The sequence below is a fragment of the Giraffa tippelskirchi genome, chromosome 10 (assembly GCF_054371585.1).
Source record: "Giraffa tippelskirchi isolate mGirTip1 chromosome 10, T2T-mGirTip1v1.2.pri, whole genome shotgun sequence".
Taxonomy (NCBI): domain Eukaryota; kingdom Metazoa; phylum Chordata; class Mammalia; order Artiodactyla; family Giraffidae; genus Giraffa; species Giraffa tippelskirchi.
In genome coordinates this window covers 28455541-28474865 of record NC_137284.1, presented here as the reverse complement: position 1 = coordinate 28474865, position 19325 = coordinate 28455541, and the positions used below count along the sequence as shown (strand labels likewise).

At 44.9% G+C, this 19325-nt stretch overlaps 1 long non-coding RNA gene across 1 annotated transcript; it reads right to left on the bottom strand.

The window, feature by feature from the left end:
- Positions 1-314: 314 nt before the first annotated feature.
- Positions 315-7514, bottom strand: LOC145523485 (uncharacterized). The gene is made up of 2 exons (XR_014066615.1): positions 2463-7514; positions 315-577 (listed from the first exon to the last, which is right to left on the bottom strand). It is a non-coding gene; the product is annotated as an uncharacterized LOC145523485 (long non-coding RNA).
- Positions 7515-19325: the final 11811 nt, after the last annotated feature.

Below are 19325 nucleotides of genomic sequence, written 5' to 3'. Positions count from 1 at the left end.
TAGCTTAACTGGAATTCCATCACCTCCACTAGCTTTGTTTGTAGAGATGCTGCCTAAGGCCCACTTGACTTCACATTCCAGGATGTCTGGCTCTAGGTGAGTGACTACACCATCGTGGTTATCTGGGTCATGAAGATCTTTTTTGTATAGTTCTTCTGTGTATTCTTGCCATCTCTTCTTAATATCTTCTGCTTCTGTTAGGTCCATATCATTTCTGTCCTTTATTGTGCCCATCTTTGCATGAAATGTTCCCTTGGTATCTCTAATTTTCTTGAAGAGATCTCTAGTCTTTCCCATTCTATTGTTTTCCTCTATTTCTTTGCACTGATCACTGAGGAAGGCTCTCTTATCTCCCCTTGCTATTCTTTGGAACTCTGCATTTAAATGGGAATATCTTTCCTTTTCTCCTTTGCCTTCAGCTTCTCTTCTTTTCTCAACTATTTGTAAGGCCTCCTCAGGAAACCATTTTGCCTTTTTGCATTTCTTTTTCTTGGGGATGGTCTTGATCATCCCTAAGCTGATATGAAGCTTAGGGAAACACAAAGAATAAATGTAATGCATTATCCTGCATAGGATCCTGAAACAGAAAAGGGACAATAGGTAAATACTAAGGAAATGTGAATAAAATACACTTTAGTTAATAATAATCTATCTGTATAGATTCATTAATTGTATCCAATATACCATACTTATATAGTATGTTAATAATAGGGGAAACTGGTTTTCGAACATTTGGGAACTTTCTGTACTGTCTTTGCAATTTTTTTCTAAAAAACCATTTAAAAACTGAAATGTATTTAAAATAGACTAAGAAAATGGTTGACACATTTATTTATTTAAAATTAATTACCTAATTCTGTAAGATAAACCAATTAAAAAAAACTATGTGAAACTTATGCCCATCATGTGTCTTTTCCTCAGCACTTCCCTATGTTCTGTCATGTTCTAGAAGCTCATAGACTAGAGCAGAGCTCTTTAGTACTTGCGTCGCTTAACCACTCTTGAGACTCATAGGCGGTAACATAGTTGTGATGGAGATTAAGTGAAATAAAAAGATGTGTGTTGCCCTTTGTGAACTCATGAACCAACAGACTAGCACAGCTCAATAACATGGAAACAAAGTATTAAATATAAAACAATTTTAAGGCAAAATGAGTAGGTAAATAAATATGCATTTAAATATGTCCTATTTATAATGATATGGAAGTCATTCTGTGGTAGAACATAACACACATAAAAATAGCAATTGTATTGTTCCTGGCTTAAAATGATCTCTTAGGCTGATCAAAATCCGTGGGGTTTAGAGGAACTGGAAACTAATGTGTAATAAAATGTTTCTTTCATTGTTGGCCTAATTATCTGGGATTTAGTGTTTCAACTCAAATTATAGCCCTTCTTATCCTTTATGACCTCTTTATTACTCCCCCAGTAATTTTTAAAGGACTGCTTCTCATACAAAAGACAGAGTCGTCTCTCCCTGGTCTTAACAGTTCAGACAGGTTACATCCTTAAAAAATTGTTCTTAGGATATCAAAATGTTGATTCAACCATTCTTACAGGTGATCATCAAACTAATTTATTTTAGCACCTACTAGAATCAGTTTACAGTGATATTTCAATCACAGTCTAATTCTGAGTAATCCATAACCAGATAATTAATTGACATCTCCAAAGTAAAACTTTTTTTTTTAGCCAAGCATGAGAAAAATCAAACATAAATTTTGATTTATTCTGGGAAATTAGTTAACTGGACACTATGAGGAGGTGATTACTGAAATCAGATTGATTATATTCTTTGCAGCTGAAGATGGAGAATCTCTATACAGTCAGCAAAAATAAGACTGGGAGCTGACTGTGGCTCAGATCATGAAATCCTTATTGCAAAATTCAGACTTAAATTGAAGAAAGTAGGGAAAACCACTAGACCATTCAGGTGTGACCTAAATCAAATCTCTTATGATTATACAGTGGAAGTGACAAATAGATTCAAGGGATTAGATCTGATAGACAGTGCCTGAAGAACTATGGACAGAGGTTCATGACAGGAGGCAGTGATCAAAACCATCCCCAAGAAAAAGAAATGAAAAAAGGCAAAATGGTTTTCTGAGGAGGCCTTACAAATAGCTGAGAAAAGAGGAGAAGTGAAAGGCAAAGGCAAAAAGGAAAGATATACCCATTTGAATGCAGAGTTCCAAAGAACAGCAAGGAGAGATAAGAAAGCCTTCCTCAGTGATCAGTGCAAAGAAATAGAGGAAAACAATAGAATGGGGAAGACTAGAGGTCTCTTGAAGAAAATTAGAGATACCAAGGGAATATTTCATGCAGAGATGGGCACAAAAAGGACAGAAATGATATGGACCTAACAGAAGCAGAAGATATTAAGAAGAGGTGGCAAGAATACACAGAAGAATTGAACATAAATGTCTTAACAACTAGACAACCATGATGGTATGGTCACTCACCTAGAGCCAGACATTCTGGAGTGGGAAGTCAAGTGCGCCTTAGGAAGCATTGCTGCTGCTGCTGCTGCTGCTGCTGCTAAGTCACTTCAGTCGTGTCCGACTCTGTGCGACCCCATAGACGGCAGCCCACCAGGCTCCGCCATCCCTGGGATTCTCCAGGCAAGAACACTGGAGTGGGTTGCCATTTCCTTCTCCAGTGCATGAAAGGGAAAAGTGAAAGTGAAGTCGCTCAGTCGTATCCTACTCTTAGCGACCCCATGGACTGTAGCCTACCAGGCTCCTCCATCCATGGGATTTTCCAGGCAAGAGTACTGGAGTGGGATGCCATTGCCTTCTCCTTAGGAAGCATTACTTCTCTTCTTTTTTTTCCTCTTGGGAAAGTGCCTACTTTACACCTGTAGATTTAGAAATATTGAACTTCAAATATAAGAGGCAGCAAGCATCTCAAGTTTAAAATTTTAGCACTTTTCTATGCATGGGAAGATGCAAGAGTCAGGGTTCAATAAATCTATTTATTTATCTTGTCTAACTGGGGCCTGTAATCCTGCTTTCTCAGTTTCCTCAAGGTTAACCATAGGGAATGGTTGGAGTGGCTGCAGTCTAAGGCCTGCTAGGTGGCAGGCATTCCCCTTTCTCAGGGCTCACTGGCTCACACTGAACGGCTGCATTCGCTGATTCCATTTCTCTGGTCTTCCGCTCTTAGTCATGAATGACCATTATTGGGAAACATTTCACGATCAACGTTTGTCCCATACCACTGGGAGGCTCATCCCAGTTCAGTTAAAAAATTATTGATATTTCACTACAGGTGTTAAGTTTTGGACCAGGCCTCATCAATAATGAAAATTTTCTGGATTCTTTCTAACTAGACTCCATCAGACATTTTCCCTTGTTGCTTCTTCCCATATCTAGAATCACACTATTACAATTATTTCCTCTAAATGTTTAGTCATAGAAGTACTGTTGGAGGCCTGATTGACACATTGGTTACTGTAAGAACAACAATCTTACAAATTAAACAGGATATAAGTAACACAATCACATAATGCAATGCAGATATACAAAGCCAGTTTGTAAACAAAGAACAAATTTAGCTAATGGTCAGTGTAACTAGTTATAGCCCAGTTTTATTAATCGAGTGACCAAAGGAACCATAACTGATTTAATGAGCTATCTGCAGTTTCATTGTACTGACCACGCACAGTTATGCACAGCTGAATCTTTGAGGCAACCATATGTTACTGGCAGAATCAACCACGTAGAGAGAAAAAGATAAATATTCAAAAGTCATAATCTACCAATTTATTGCAAGTCATCATTAATTGAAGTTTTGTTCTTACACCTAGAAAACAGACTTAAACCAGTAAACCTTTGAGATAGAGACCATAAAAATTACAACCATATTTACCAGTTTACTCGGTTCTATATTAACTATCCCTTTTGTTAGCAGCTTTATGAAATCTTGAGGTTTCTCACTAGAATTCAGTATTTTTTAACTCAGTTCAGTATTATTTTCTAAAAGTCAGAAACTTGTATTTATCTGAAAGTCTTTTTCATAAATTTTCTTGAAGAGGAAGCATTTTTACAAAGGCATCAAAGTGAAACCATAACTGTGTATATTAACAAAGACTTAAAGAAGGCAAGTTTAAATTTGCTTACTGCTATGATATACAACACCTTCATAACTAAAATTATGACTGATAATATTCTTTCAGGACACATTAGATTCTTAGGAACTCCATATACTCTCTAGAATATCTGTACCATTTCCCACATAACTTAAAGTTTATTATTCATTTGACAACTCTTCCCTTGTAGTTTAATATATCAAATGAACCTGATTAGTTTAATATCTCCCTTTGGAGTCCCTCAGGGGCCCCTTTGAAGCACTCCAAAGTTAGCTGGAGGTCAAAGGAACTTAATTATAATTTGATTCGGGAAGCCTTGTCAAAGGAGCACCAAGTAATGTTTTACCATGGGTCACTGTGAAGTTTAGCCAAAATGACAATAAAAGATTTTGAAGGCAAATACAGATTAAATACACTTGAACTCTGTATCAAGAGGCAGTTTAGCGTCTTCAGAAAACGTGTCTAAGAGAGAGAAAAGTCAAATTTATGTTTTACATTAGCTTAAAGTTTCATTTATTCAATTAAACTTGTTTTAAACCTTAGTCAATCCTGACTGATCATTTATCACTTTATCACTTATTTTAACATAATTTTAACTTTTAAGTTGTAGAATATCTGGAGAGATCCTAAAACATATATTTCTAAAAGTTTCTTTACATTTAATTGGGCCTCCACCCACTTGTGGGTGTTATCACTTAGCTTGCTGATGTGTTACAAAGAGTGTATATTGAGGCTCAAGGTCTAGTGGAAATTGACCAGTCCACCATCCTGGACCTATTTGCTTATATTCAGCCTGTGTAATGTCCTTGGGTAATGTCATTGTTTCAGAGCTTGTGCCCTGCCCCATTTCTTTCTGCTTCATTTCCTTTCTCAGATTTTATTCCCATATTCTTATGGGAAGCAGAGGGGTGAAGGTCTGCCTTCTGTAATTGCTTTAGGGCCGAGTGGGGTGTCGACCCTGCGGTCAGGGAGCAAAAATCTCAGGATACCTAGTCTAGGGGCCCAGGGGCAGGACAGCCTTGTTTCAATCTGTATGGGCTGGAATTCTCACACAGTCATCATGTTGATGTGGAACTGCTGCAATTGCTTCCACTCACTTCCTGTAAATCTTGACAATGAAGCCCTTTTTGTACAGCATCAGAGTACAAAAGTATGTATAAATGACAAAAGACTTGAAAGTCATGGTTAAACATCTAATCAGTTGACAAAGGGCTTGGATAATACTTATTTCTTAACCAAAGTAACCAGAGATCTCAAAGTGAATACACATCACTTAAAGGCATAAAGCTCATATAATCCATCATCCAAATGACATTCCAAGAAAGCTTTTCTCTGAACAGAAAGAAAAGACAAGTCCCTGTCCTAGCTTACTCCCAAACAAGATCCATTCACCAAGATTTACTCACGAAACCAAATTCAATCTGGTCTTAGCAAATCCATGCATAACTCTTTAGTATCTTTTTTTATTTCTCACACCTTCTTCTACTGAAAACATGTGTCTTAGTTTTCTTAAAGTTTTTTCCACATTGAGGTACATTTTGGCTGACAAATTTGTAACAGATATAGTACCTTATTTATGTTAAACCTAAAGACAATACTTAACACGTTGATGACTCAAGACACATCTATATTATTATTAGATCAACAAACTTAAACATTAATACCAGTTACTAATTTAATATTAACTATTCCCCAGTTCATGTGAAACTGAAACTCAAATTAACCAAGGAAATGTGATTTCAAAAAAAAACAAAAGACACGTACAGACACACAGTGAAGTCTCAGTTCTCATTTTGGTTTCAACCTTCAGTCAGGTACAGAAATACAAAACCCATTAGTTTACAAAAAGATTGTATTAAAATTGGGGTTCTCACAGATGAAACAAATCAGGCTCACTTGGCTAGATGGCTAAATATTAATATTTATAGAAAAAGCAACTTTTAATTACCTCAGACAAACCAACTTGTAAATTCTTTTACTCTTTTCAAATTTGCATTCAAAAGACAGCAGAGAAGACCAGAGAGGATATTTGCATCTCAAAGATAAAGGCAAGTTCTTCCTAGGATGACTTTGTTTCCCCTTTGTTTAATATTTGCAAGCTTCATAAGATGGACAGGGAAGCTTTGGGGAGTGGTGAAAGGACTTTTGGAGCCACCCTTCTGGTCCTGTGAAGACTACATTTATAAACCAAGGACAGTTTTGTTTTTCCCTCCTTCCCCAAAGATTGGGTGGCCTCCCCAACAAGGACTGACACATCTACCCACCCAGGTTGGAAAGCTTCACCCCTCCTGCTATAGCCTAAGGGAGAAGGCCTCTCAAGAAGGCCTAGGGGCAACACCCAGGCTCCCACAAGAAAGAGGGAAAGGCAATAGGAGACAGGGAAGAGGGTCTGAGGAATCTGCCCTGTAATCCCATCAGCCTGTCCTCAGCTTGAGGGAGGAAGAGGAAAGGGGAGCCCTTACCCACTTGAGTGGCAGCTACTGGGGCACAGTGGGCCGTGGGCCTTTGGAACACACAGAGAGTAATCCTAGGCAGAGTTGTTTCCACAGCCACTTGCCTGTTCACAGAGCGTTCCAAGAGAGAGAAATGAGAAAACCATAGAGGAAGCCCTTAGTACCAGATGTCTGCTCATTACCAAAAGTAGAAAAGTATTAGTTGCTCGGTCGTGTCTGACTCTTTGCGACCCCATGGACTGTAGCCCGTCAGGATCCTCTATCCATGGGATTCTCCAGGCAAGAATACTGGAGTGGGTTGCCAAGACCTCCTCCAGGGGATCTGCCCGACCCAGGGATCAAACCTGAGTCTCTGGCATGGCAGGCAGATCCTTTACTGTCTGAGCCACCAGGGAAGCACATTACCAAAGTAACCAGAATAAGCCCAAACCTAGCCAGCCGGAAAGTCACATTAACATGACTTTCCAGTCCCATTAGACCAGTGACCTTTCTCCAAAACGCCTTATAAACAGTTTCCCTTCACAGGGAGAACACCCCAAATTGGAGCCAAAGCCTCCCAGATAGGAGACAAAGCTCCCCAGATTGGACAAGGTTGAAAAGGTCCCAGTGGGACCCTGATGTCAAGCTGTTATGGGGAGAAGATTATTCAAGCATTTAATTTACAAAGGAGAGTAGTAGCTATTAGAGAGTTAATCAGCTTGTTCCTCACTGTCAAGGTTATCCAGGGCTTCTGTAGGGGAAATTAGAATTGGATGCCTCAAGTCCAAGGGAGCCCCAGGTCTGTTCCTTATCAGAGTATTCCTCACCTTTGTAAAGCACTTCTGACTGCCAGTCAGTCAGTTCAGTAGCTCAGTTGTGTCTGACTCTCTGCAACCCCATGGACTGCAGCACGCCAGGCTTCCCCGTCCATCAAGTCCATCAGCAGCTCCTGGAGCTTGCTCAAAATCATGTCCTTCGAGTCGGTGATGCCATCCAACATGCTCCATTTCATGCTCTGTTGTCCCCTTCTCCTCCCACCTTCAATCTTTCCCAGCATTAGGGTCTTTTCCAATGAATCCATTCTTCGCATCAGGTGGCCAAAGTATTGGAGCTTCAGCTTCAGCATCAGTCCTTCCAATGAATATTCAGGACTGATTTCTTTTAGGATTGACTGGATTGATCTCCTTGCGTCCAAGGGACTCTCCAGAGTCTTCTCCAACACCACAGTTCCAAAGCATCTATTCTTCGGTGCTCAGCTTTATGGTCCAATGCTCATATCCCCATACATGACTACTGGAAAAATCGTAGCTTTGACTAGATGGACCTTTGTCAGCAAAGTAATGTCTCTGCTTTTTAATATGCTGTCTAGGTTGGTCATAGCTTTTCTTTCAAAAAGCAAGCATCTTTTAATTTCAAGGCTGCAGTCACCATCTGCAGTGATTTTGGAGCCCAAGAAATAAAGTCTGTTACTGTTTCCATTGTTTCTCCATCTATTTGCCATGAAGTGATGGGACCGGATGCCATGATCTTTGTGTTTTGAATGTTTAGTTTTAACAGATGTGACTGCCAGATTGTTTCATTGTGAGCCATTCACAGGCCATTGCTCTTCTGATCTTACCATATCTAATATTCACCCCAAAGATCTTTCCTTTGGGCTAGATGAAATATTTCCCATTTTATAAGCTTTATAACACCAAAGCCCAAAACATGCAGACAAATTTCAGCAAAAATGGCACAAATTTCAGCATCCATGCACAGATGAACTGATTCCCTCAATCAGGTAAATAAGTTTACCCTACTAAACAAATGAGCTAATTACTAGGCTGCTGCTGCTGCTGCTGCTGCTAAGTTGCTTCAGTCGTGTCCGACTCTTAGCGACCCCATGGACTGTAGCCTACCAGGCTCCTCCGTCCATGGGATTTTCCAGGCAAGAGTACTGGAGTGGGGTGTCATTGCCTTCTCCGAATTACTAGGCTACCCACCCCCCAAAAATACTAGCTCCCCAATGAATCGCTTCCAACTGAGCCAATTCCCAAATCAGGTAAATTTACCTTACAAAACAAATGAGCTAAATCCAACCAGGGTAGACTTGCCCCACAAGAACTAGTTCCCAAATGAGCCAGTCCAGAGTAGAGTCCAACAACATTTTCCCTCTCCTATAGGGTACCCCAACCAAACTGGCTTGTCCCATAAAGGAAAAGCACAAATTGGAATGGGGGGAATGGAAATGTTCCCGGTGTTGACACTGGAGCAACTTACCCTCCAAAATTGAGCCCATGGGCTGTTAACACAAAAGAATACACAAAACAAGCAAACTGGCTGAACTGGCTATTGAATTGGGTACTTACCCTACAAATGAAATCAAGCCCATCTACTCTTAGAAGTTTGTCAGTTCCTTGTCTCAACTGCCAAGTGCTGGGGGCTGCTGGTACCACTACAGGGAATCTTGAAGGAAAGACCCTCAGGACAAATGGCCCCAGTAGCTGCCAGCGTCTTGCCCCAATATTCTCTGATCGGGGCCGGCTAACCCCCAGCAGTGAGGCTCCTGGCTGGCTAAGCCAAGTTGTTAGGAGTGCAAGCTCGCTCTGCTCACCATATGACAGGCCAATAAATCTGTGAGATGAGGGGATGAGGCAAGGAAGAGACTTTATTCAAAGAAAGCTGATCAAGACAATGGCAGGCTAGTGCCTCAAAATAACCATCTTGTCAAGGCCTGGTTGCCAGGTTCTTTTCTGGATCAGAGATGGCTCTTTTCTGGATCAGAGATGGGGGTGGGGTGGGGCAGAAGGTGAGGAAACAAAAACTATTCAATCCTTGCAAATGTCCCTAGGATGGCAAGCCTTACAGTCCTTCACAGGTGGGTTGCTCAGGTTATCTCAGGCAGGCCATTATGAATGTTTATAATAACAAAAAAGGGATAAAGTCACAGAAGCAGATCCAGTGTAAATTTAAAATTAACCATTCTCCATTACACTCTGTCCAGGTTGGTGATAGTCCTTTGAAATATGTCTTTTTCACAATGTAGAAATCTCTGGTTGCAGGTCACTGAGGCATCTGATCTTTATCTAAAGATACATTAGTGAGATAAGCTTTAGAAACAAACTTACATTTTCCCTTAATAGCTCAATTAAACTTTTTAGCAATACAACACAATAACAAGGAACTAACTGGGAAGTGAGCTTTGCAAACACAAACCTAATTAACAAAACTGGAATTCAATATTTAGTGAAAAAAAATATTGTTTTCATTGTGAGGGCATTAACCTTGCTGCCTGGGAAGGCTTTATTTCCATTAAATAAAAACAAGCCTGTCAGTAGTAAGGCCAGGTCTCAACCTCACAATCCAACGTCTCCTGGTCCCTTGACCCATGACCCAAATGCTCTATTCCCTTGACCAGTGACATTTCTAATATCTCCTTGTAAGTCAAGGATCACAGCCCCATCGCTCCTTTGATGCTCAAGCTGAAACCCACTGCACCTGCCCTCACCAGTCAAGGTCATTTTAAGACGTCTTGTCCTCCAAGCGGCCTGCAGTCTCAACAGTAAGCTGTTTTCCCCAAGGTTTCCAGGCCTTCGAGATCTCAGCTGCCTAATTTGGGCTGAGACGATTGAGCCTGGAGAGGACCACTGGCCCCTCAGCTGGGTCTGCACAGGCCTGGGGACCTTGTGCTGTTCCAAGGCCTGGAGCCTAGTTGCACGTGCGCACAGGAACCAGTGGGCACCTTTCTACAGTCGGGATTCCGGGCCTCCCCTGGCTGCCTACGCCCCCGGGTTTCCCATGCCGTGCGGCCTCCCATCCACACCCCTCGCGCCCTCCGTTCCGTGCATCCACGCCCCCCACGCCCTGCGCTCCCCCGCCCACGCCCTCCACGATCCCCACGCCCTGCGTTTCCACGTCCACGCCCCAGAGGCCCTGCGTCCCTGCACTCAAGCCTCCCATGCCCTGTGTTCCCACGTCCACGCCCCCCACGCCCCAAGTCCCCAAGTCCACGCATCCCGGGTCAGCAGTTCGCTGCTTCTTTCCTGTCAGTCCTTGGGCTTCGCTAAGGCGTTTTGGAAGCTTGTTGTCCCCTCGCGTCGTCTCGCTGTGAGTAACCCCTCTCCGTGCTTCACCTCAGTTTGTTTTGCGTCAAACAAAACCAGCTTGGTGACGAATTTGGTGATGATTTGGAAGCTGGCCGGGAAGGAGGAGTTACGGGGGGACCTCGGCCCGAGGACTTGGCCCCTCCCAGGGGCCGGGAGGCCCAGCCTGAGCCTCGGGTCCCTCTGCTCCAGGGCTGCCTCCCCGGCCCTCACCGGGCACCCTGTCCTCCTGTGTTTAGTTTCGTTTTGTGGCAGAAAAGTGGTTTTAGAGTTTGAGTAGGAAGATGTCTTCTGGGTGTGTAGCCTCGTTAACGAGATGCACCTGTGCCAGGTTGTAGGCTTGTCCCGACCAGGGCGGGGCTCGAGGCCGGCTGGAGGGCTTCGGAGACTATTAGGGAAAGTCCGGCACCTGAGGGGCTTCCCGGGTTGGGGTTGCTCAGCGATAAAGAACCCGTCTGCCAGTGCAAGAGAGGCAAGAGACGCAGGGAGGAAGATCCCTGAGTCAGGAAGATCCTCTGGAGAAGGGAATGGCAACCCACTCCAGTATTGTTGCCTGGAGAATCCCATGGACAGAGGAGCCTGGAGGACTATGGCCCACATGGGACCGCAAAGAGCCGGACATGGCTGAGCGACACACTACAGCTGAGGCGCCAGGGCTGGAGGCCCGGGCTTTAAGTATTTGGTCTCCTTTGTTCATGTCTGTCTATGTCTGCCTGGCTTAACTGTTGAGAATTGGCTTCTGGGTTATTGTTGATGAAAGAATGGCCCCAGATCTTGGTTCTGTGCAAGAAACAGTTATCCAAAATGGTAATAAACTGAATATGCTGCTGAACTCTTAAGAAAATTATACAAATTAAGAAAATACACTTGAATCTGCATGAGGTTGTGTAGAGTACAGAAGTGTGTAGATGAGACAGCTAATGTGGAGAACTTCTTTTGTTAAACTTTGTGGATAATTGTTGAAATTGTACAGTTGAAATAATATGGAGATCCTGTATGCTCTTTACCCAATTTCCCTCATAATAACTCCTATGAAAAACTATAGTTAAACATAGGAACTACCGTATTGACCCTGATACAGTCACATGCTAAGTTGCTTCAGTCATGTCCAGCTCTTTGTGACCCCATGGACTGTAGCCTGCCAGGATCGTCTGTCCTTAGGATTTCCCAGGGAAGAATACTGGAGTGGGTTGCCGTTTCCTTCTCCAGGGGATCTTCCCGACCTAGGAATCAAACCCAACGCTGCTGCATCACAGGTAGATTCTTTACAGACTGAGCTTTCAGGAAAACAACATGTAAGTGCCCACAAAGACCTTGTTCATTGCCTGACTTTAAACGGCTACACCCACTTTCCTCCTGTCCCTGCTGCATCATTCATCCTTATCTCCAGTTCTGTAATTTCCCCGTTTTCATAGATGCTGTTTAAATGCAATCATACGATATGTAACCTTTGGCTTTTTTCACTCAGTAATTTTGAGGGCTTCAGTGGTCTTTTCATTTTCATTGCCAGGTTTCTGTATCATTGTATGAGTGTATTACAGTTTATTTACCTGTTGAATGACATTTGCGTTGTTTCCTGTTTTGTGTTATAAGAAGGAAAGGTTCTGTAGGAAAAACAAGAATTGGCTATTGGGGACTAAGCTCCTTGGTGACCACAGCAAGGACCCTTACATTTCATTGCTGTGACCACTGGGAGCAAAGCTGCTTCAGAATGGGAGGTGCTACTCGCAACCTCCCCTTGTGATTCCCTTAAGCTGTGTTCACCAAAGTTGGGTGACCTTGACTTATAAATTCACGCCCAAGGAAGAGCTGGTTTTCTTCCTGCCCTCTTCTCCTCTACCGCCCTGCACCCCTGCCTTCCTCTCTCTCTCTCTCTCTGCATGGCCACAACATCCTTTAGACTCCAGAGGAAAACAGCCTGGAAATGGATTCTTAAGTTACAATACAACTTTTCAACCAGATTTATTTTGTAAGTGGGAAAATGGGAAAGTGAAATGCTTTTTTACAGTCTCCTATGTTGTATCAGAATACACCTGTGCCAGGAAGATATAAAGTCCCACAGGGAAGGAAAGAAACCTGTTTTGCTTGGTCTTAGTGAAAAGGAGGACAACTTGTTGTCAGTCAAACCCACCGGGGCACCCGATTGGGCTAGAAAGCTACCCAAACTCAGGTGGGGCAACATCTGTTAAAGCAAGTTCCCCTTGGGGGTGTGAATGCGAGGTGGGTGGGATGGATCTAGGTCCACTCTTCTTCTGCAACTTTGAATTTATTTGGAAGAACAGTATGCCAGCTTACAGAGATGACCCCAAGGGGACAGAAAACAGTGTTTCAATCTTTTTTTTCCTCTTGCAATCAGCAGCCTGACCTGGGGAGATGTTCAAAGTGTATTAAACACCCTTCTCACTTCCAAAGAATGTAGAATAGTGCAGGATAAAGCTCAGAAGGAGGCAGACGGGCTTCTACAGAAACCCCTGGTGACTCAGCTCGGGCTTCAGCAAGTGTAGCTGTGTGAGCAGATCCCAGTTAGGATGTGAGTGCTGAGGACAGGCTGAAACGTGAACATCATAGAGATTGCATTCTTGCAGGGCTGTGAAGAGGGGGCTAAAACAAAGAAGCCTTAATGAAGTACAAAAGGTAAACCAGAAACTGAAGAGCCTTCAGAATTTCTCGACAGGGTCTGTAAAGCCTACTGGCAATACAGACACAGACCATGAGGACCCAGGGAATTTAAAATGGTCCCAATGATTCTCATTTTTCAGAGCAACTCTGACAATAGAAGAAGCTGCAAAGGATGGGAGGGGCTTTAAGGATGCCGATGTCTCAACTCATTGGAATGGCCTTAAGTTTGTGTTTGCAGGGACCAGTTTCAGGAGAAAAGGAAACAGTGGAGAATGAAATGGGCCATTGTGCTGGTGGCTGCCTGAACTCAGGAAAGAATGAACCAAACCAAGACCCCCACGAGGGACTTGGTCAAAGGTAGGAGGCCTTAAACCCCCATTCGAATGGGGCACCTAGTAGCGGGACCTCACTAATGTGCAGACTGCAGGCAGGAGGGACCCTGGAATAGTGTTCCAGGCTGAGACTCTTGAAGGAGGTAAGCAGGGGACACATCCAGTGGCCCAGCTAACTGACAGTGACAGTGACCAAGGGTGAGGCTGCCAAATCATCACTGCATCCCACCTGGAGCTCTGGGTCACTTGACAGATGGAAATCACTACATGGGAGTCAGGGAACTTGGTTTTAACTACCTGGCTTTCTAAACTTTCTTTGAGACTGTTAGTAGCAAGGGGTGTCAGAGGACCCCAGAGAAAAACTTTTCTCCAGCCGGGGAGGAGCCCCTGATAGCTTTCTGTCCATGCCTGATGGCCTCACTCCCTCTCTGGGATGAGATTGACTGAACTAAGTCCCAGGGTATTCTCTGAAGCTGGACGCCAGGTGGACTTTAAAGCACCACAAGAGCAGTCCTGCGAGTTGCAGGCTCTACCGTGGCGGTTCTGGGAGAGAAACTCCAGAGGATGAGTCTGGAGGATGGGCGTATAGGGGTGCTGGGAAGAGGGGAGATGGCCACAGCTGTACGGGTCAGGCTCTGCAGGGGGCAGGCATCCAGACCTTATCCAGTATCCATGAAAAGGAGGACGCAAAGCCTGGGGTGGACTCCTAACAGCCTTCCTCCAGTATGACGCAGTATGCTTCTGATGGTCACTTTGTGATTGGCTGGTCCACAGCTGAGTATTTGTACCTGACTGAAGAGCACTTAATAGGTTGTAGGAATGGATTGCTGTCCCTAACCCACCCTCTGCTCATGACTTTGTCCAGGGACTTTTGTTGGGTGACCGTTGTGGACTTGAAGAAGGCCTTTTCTGCACACCCTTGAATTTTGAATCCCAAGTCTGCTTTCGAGTGGGAAGATGGAGATAAAGGAGTTAGCCTTCAGTACTGCTGGATAGCGCTTCCTTGGGGACTTACAAGTTCACAATACTTGGAGTCCTGGCCAGACTCGGGGGACCTTGAACTAAACAGGGAGGCCCTGCTCCAGGATGCAGACAATACTCTGATCATCAGTGAGACAGAGGACACCCGAGACCAGGGTACTGGTGTGACTTCAAACTTCTTGGCTGAGTGAGGCTGTAAGGTGTCCAGGAAGAAGGCAGAGTCTCAGTCATCTGTTAAATATTTGGGGTTTTGAACTTAGGGACAGAGAACTGACGGGGGAGGGGTGGAGCTCTAACCAGGATTGCAGTTGCCGCCAGAAGACACTATAGGGGTCCTGGGAGCGACTGGGCTCTGCTGCATCTGGACCTCCAACTTTGGACTCAACAGAAAACCCTTCTCGTGACACTTTTAGAGGAGGAGACAGGGGACCTCTAGACTGGAATCTTGGAAGATGAACATCCAGAAGACTGGCTTCATCCCTGCTGGACAGGCTCTCAGGATTGTAATGGGAAGCGGAAACCACGCTGCAGAAGGAGAACCTCGACCAAAGTCGTCCAAACCTCGCTGGTTCCAGACACATTTCTCCCAGGGGCAGGGCAACCTCGACAGATCTCAAATTGCTGTTCAGAAGTGGCAAGGAAAAAAAAAAAAAGCTGCAAGAAAGAAACCAAGGTGAGTGGGTTTGCTGCAGTGGTGGCTTTGTTCAAATCAGACCCTTTGGAAGGGAACATAATGACTCACTAGGTAACGAGGAGCACGTGTTCTTTTGTGAGTCCTTTGTTTCTAACCTCCCAGGCTTGGAAGGACTTCTCCTGCTGTGGTAGAAGTAGGTAGTGATGAGGATTTCTGCTACTTTGGTAGAAGAGGGTAATCTCTTTGGCGACGGCTCTGTCTTCCAAAACCTCTTTCTGTACCAGCTTGTGCTGACCCCTTGGTTGTGCTGGTCAACTTTCTGACCACAGATAACTTCACTGACTTCAGATGTAACTTATCAGTTGGGCTGATCACCTGTCCCCTCCTTTCCCTGGATAAAACCCCTGAAAATCCTTGGCCTTAGCCAGGGCTGGCATTCTGTGGACCCCTTGAGGGTCCATCTTTGTAGTTTCAGTTACCAGCCTTGGGGCTATGGCTGCCTTGACAGCTAGTGCACAGAAGGTATTTGTTTGCTGGGATGAGTGTTAACGTGGAACCAGAAACAAGAAAATAGATGAGTGCTAAGCAGTTTGACTCTTCAAGCCTTTGTTGGGTCTCCTCTCCTTATAGCAGAAAGTAGCCAAAGCTCTCGTCACCCCTCTCCCCCAGACTGAGGCACAATCACAAGATGAGGGGGGGATTGAACCCAGAGCCTGTGGGCTATACCCATTCTACCTGCCGTCCCTAATCAAGGTTGTGAAGGCTTGCATGTCCTCCAAGCAGTTCAAAGCCTAATCAATAAGCTGTTTATCTGAGTTGTCTTCTAGGGACTTGGAGGTGGCTCTGTTGATTGTGGGCTGAGCTTGTTGAGGTGGGATAGGACCACCAGCACCTCACCTGGGTCTGCATGTACACTGGTGACCTTGTGAACACGCAGAGGCTTGGAGCCTAGTCACGCCTGTGCACAAGGATGGTTAGGCAGCTTTTTAATCATGGCACCCACGCGGCTCTATTCACTGTCCCATCAGTACTCCAGCCTCATGAATCCTGGGAGACAGACCTGAGATTTGTTCTCCAGTCTCATCGCTTGGCTGCCTCGTGAATAAGCCCTATTTGCTGGCAACCTTGGGGTCTCAGTGTCTTGGCTGACTGTGCGCCCGGCAGAATGAAACTGGTCCACTAACAGTGACAGTACTTCACCTGTGACATGTTGTCTAGGAGGGTGTTTGCATGCTTCATCCCCAGAAAGCCACTGATGGGCAACCTGGTGCAGCTGGGCTCAGCATCCTCAGATGCCAGGCCTTGCCAGTCAGTCCTGAAGACCATGTAACTCGTTATCAGGAGAGACTAGTCTTCTAGTTGTTCAGAACTTGGAGGCAAGTCCATCTTCTCTCTTGTCTGGAGCACTTCCTGAGTGGGGGCGGAAGGTCAGGGAGACCCAGGGAAGCAGGAATTCTGTGTGACCAGCATCCAGGGGGCGTGTGGACAGGCATCAGGAGTGCTTTTCCAGACCCAGCTGTCCAGAGATGGTGGGCCCTGAACTTGAAGGACAAGGGCCGAGTCCCCTGACCGCTGTGGGAAATGCCATCATTTGAGGGGCCAGGGGGTGAGGGGTGGTCCTGCACTGAGAGTGGATGCTACTCAGGGGACCCTGGGCCAGTAAACAGACATCTCTCCCGGGCAGCTGCTGCCCACGCAGGGGGTTTCCCATGGACGTAGGCACCCTCTGCTCTGTGCTCTGCAGATGCTGTGCTTCTTACTAATCGAAGGTTCGTGGCAACGCTGCCTTGAGCAAATATGGTGCCAGTTTTCCAACAGCATTTGCTCACCTTGTCACATGTCACATTTTAGTTACTCTTGGTCAGAGGATCTTCCGGCAATTCCTCTTGGGGTTTTGTCCAGTGATCCAAGGTTTCTAGACAAGAGTGAAAGGGGAGAGCGCCCTCGGGGGTAGGCAGGAGGGTGGCTGGGTTAAGAACCTCACAAGGGGATGTAGTGAGGCCTGGATTTTCCATCAGCATTACTGGCCTTTGACTGTCTTTGATCAGACATCCATAAATGGCCTCTCCCATTTAGGAGTTGTTTTACTTGGTGGCTGGTAAAAATAGTTAGTTTGCCCCCAAAGGAGAGTTTTACAGCATCTTCTGTCATGATTGCAATAGCTGCAAGATTTCGAGGGCCGGGAGGGCCAGCCTCAGGTGGTTGGATCGAGTCTCTTGGATAAGTAAGCTACAAACTGGGGCTCAGATCCCAGCCTTTGAGTTAACATTCCCAAGGCTATTCCCTCTCTTTCATGCACATAAAGTTGGAATTCTTTTTCTGGGTTTGGCAACCTCAAGGCAGGTGCCTGAGTTAAGGCTTGTTTTAATGTAGCCTCTGCCTTCTTTTGAGGAGTTTCCCACATCAGTGGGATTGAATCATCCCTTCCCTTTAAGCTTTCATATAAGGGCTGGGCAATTAGACCATAGTTGGGTATCCAGATTCTACAATATCCAGTTAGCCCCAGGAAAGCTCGCAATCGTTTTTGAGTTGTGGTGGAGGGCAACTGGAGGATTCCTTGTACCCGATCAGAGGACAGCCTCCTAGACCCGTATGTAATCTGAACTCGCAGGTAAGTGACTTTTGTCTCGACCATTTGTGCCTTAGCATGGGAGAGTTTATATCCCCTTTCTGCCAAAAAGTTTAGAACCTGAATTGCATGTTGTTGGACATTTTTCTCATCTGGAGAGCAGATTAATAGGTCATCTACGTATTGTAATATTTTCCCATTAGGTCCCAGGTCCAGATCTAGGAGATCCCGGCTAAGGGCCTGTCCAAACATGTGGGGGCTATCTCTGAACCCTTGAAGTAATACTGTTCAAGTCATCTGTTGGTGTTTTTCTCCTGGGGCCTCCCACTCAAAGGCAAAAAGATATTGGGATTCTTTAGCCAGTGGTATGCAAAAAAATGCATTTTTGAGATCCAAGACTGTAAACCACTTGGCACTGGGTGGGATTTCTCCCAAGATTACATAGGTTTACATGTGTTCCCCTTCCCGAACCCCCCACCCACCTCCCTCCCCCTCCCATCCCTCTGGATCATCCCACTGCCCCGGCCCCGAGCCCTTGTCACATGCATCGAACATGGAATGGTGCTCTGTTTCACACATGTAAACCCATGGCTGATTCTTGTCAATGTATGGCAAAAACTATTACAATATTGTAAAGTAATTAGCCCCCAAGTAAAATAAATAAATTTATAAAAAAAAAAAAAAAAAAAAAAAAAAATTCATAGAACTCTAAAAAAAAAAAAAAAAAGATTACATAGGGATTGGGTATTGTGGGATGGAGGGGGACTACAGCTTCATTTATGATCCAGAGATCTTGAACCATTTGCCAGCTTCTGTTCTTTTTCTTTACTAAGAGGATTGAGGTGCTACATGGTGAATTGGTGGGGATCAATAGCCCACAAGCAAGGAATTTATTTATTAAAGGCTGTAGTCCCTCCCGAGCCTCTCTTTTGAGGGGATATTATTTCTGGTTAGGAAACCAAGTGGGGTCTGGGAGGACAGTGATGACTGGTTCAGCTTGATGGGCTCGTCCAGGAATTCCCTGGTCCCACACCTGGGGGTTAATTTTGTCCTCCCATAGTTTTTGGTCCCTCTCTATTGGAGAAGGTGTAATGGGTTCTTCAGTGATAACCAGGAGCTGTAGGGCCCTAGGGGCTGAAAAACTTCCCATCACAAGGGTGGTCCCCAGTTTAGTGAGCATATCTCTTCCTAATAAGGGATAGGACACTCAGGGACCACCAGAAACTGGTGGGAAAATATTTGTCCATCCCAGCAACAAAGAAGTGCTTGGGTGAATCTTTTAGTAGTTGCTTTTCCTGTAGCACCCAAAATGGTACAGGTTTTGGAGAAGGCGGCTCTGGAGTGGGAAATTAAGACAGAGTCGGTAGTCCCCGTGTCAACCAAGAAATTCTTGGACCTACCTGCCACATCCAGTTGCACCCTTGGCTCCAGCCCTGTGATGGTTATCTGTGACAGGCGGGCTGGCTGGAGCGGGCTGCTTCAGTCCTGTTGAACCATCATGAGGGAAGGCTTGGCGCTTGACCTTGAGGCTCTTGGGTCCTGAGGGCAGAGTGCCACCCAATGTCCCAGTTGATGGCATTTGTGGC